Source organism: Phytophthora infestans, genomic scaffold (assembly GCF_000142945.1).
Source record: "Phytophthora infestans T30-4 supercont1.51 genomic scaffold, whole genome shotgun sequence".
In the NCBI taxonomy this organism is placed as follows: Eukaryota; Oomycota; class Peronosporomycetes; order Peronosporales; family Peronosporaceae; genus Phytophthora; species Phytophthora infestans.
This window is the reverse complement of record NW_003303708.1, coordinates 92318-94186: the sequence shown is the minus strand read 5'-3', so window position 1 is coordinate 94186 and position 1869 is coordinate 92318.

The following is a 1869-nucleotide window of genomic DNA, read 5'->3' as shown; positions in this document are numbered from 1 at the left end:
ATAATAATATTTTGGAGTGAGAATTCAATATTCATGATGTTCAAACACCATCTACTCCTCCCCCCCCCTCATACGATTACTTTACACTTGTCCACATCCAAGAATCCGCAGCAAATCGCGTGGCAAGAGGAGAGAGCACCACTCCTCCGGTCAGCCCTTCTTCAATGTCACCCACTGATCTGTGTACGCTAGCCCAGGCTCTTTCCCGATCGGGTGCAAACCTTGACGGCGGAGCTCCAGACGGATTAAGATGCCCGAGACCAAGCTGCGTCTTTGCACGCCACCCAACTCCAAACCTTGCGAGCCCAGGTCCATGACCAGACTATGGAGATCCAGGGATGGGAGCACCGTGCGGCCTCTCGTTCGCAGGACCTACGAGTCTTGTTGGCCGATCAAGCGGTCGAGATCCGCGACTTGAGCGGACGGCTGGATCGCGCCTCCCGTCAGCGAGACGGCATGCGGGACGACAACGACCACCTCCTTAGGGAGATGGCGCTCGCCGGATCTGAGATCCACCAGCTCCAATCCCGGATCCATGACCTCGAGCGGGATCTGGAGGATTCCCAGACGGCTAGTGCAGCCGCGGACGAGAGCTTGGATCGACTCCGTGACGAGTAGCGCCTGACTCAAGAAGGGGTGGTGACTAACGACTATGTGGGATCCACCCATGGCGGATCCGCATTAGGGTCGGCGCGTGGAGGGTCCCCCGCGCCAAATCCACCTCCCTCGTCGCCGGATGCAGCTCTGGCTCGTCTCTCTGAGGAGCTGAAAGATACCAAGGAGTCACTCGAGAAAGCGTCTGCCGGGCGGGATTACGCGCTCGAAGAATTCGTACGCGTAACTCAATTGCGCGACGAGATCCAAGCGAAGTTGGCGGACACCGAGCTCCAGCAGGACAAGGCGGCTACCGAGTGGGCGGATGCCAAGCGAACGCAAACGGAGCTGAAATCCAAGCTCCGCCGCACGAGTACGTGGATCCTGTTTTATCCCCCGCTAGTAACCCCATATTCACCTGTTATGTCGATCCAGGTGACAAATTGAAGGATGCTGAGTCAACCGCAGCAAAACTCCGGGATCTACTCGCTGCAGCTCATGTTCAGCACCAGCAGCTAGTTCTGGAGCGCGATCGTGGCCTATCGGAGCGGGATTTGGCACGTCGACGACTGGCGCTGGTGACAGCTGCTGTCTCGGATCCCGTTCCTCTCCTGTCTGGGCCCTCTCCTGCTGCCAGCGTTTCTGCTTCTCTACCGTCTGTAAGTGGGGCGGATCCGTCGGCTGCGAAACGACCGCGTAGTGCATCTCCCGCTCCTAGCACTGGATCCCCCCCCGTCCTCACAAGCATGCCCGAGCTTCCCCAAAGGCCAAGCCCAAAAACAGTTCGGCCTCTAAGGCGGCCTCTCAGGCGGGGTCCACATCCACGTCCAAGGTGGGATCCACATCCACGTCCAAGCCTTCCGCCTCCCCCTCGAAGTCTGGTTCCGGATCCAAGTCCAGATCCACCACAACATCCAAGTCGGCATCAGTGTCTAAGACTGAATCTGTAGCTACGTCCAAAGCGGGAGTGGGAGCCAAGGCTGGATCCACTGCTGCTGCGTCAAAATCTGGATCTGGACTCAAGACTGGATCTACGGCGTCCAAGACTGGATCCGTAGCTACGTCCAAAGCGGGAGTTGGACTCAAGACTGGATCCGTTGCTTTCATCCAAAACGGGATCCACGGCATCCAAGTCCGGATCGACTGTCAAAGGCTGTATCCGTCGGTGTATCAAAGTTCGGGATCGGCGTCTCAGGATCTGGATCTACGGTCGCGTCGTCGTTCCCAGGCAGTGGGTATCTGTAGCAACTGGGATCCACGGGCAATTGGCTTGCT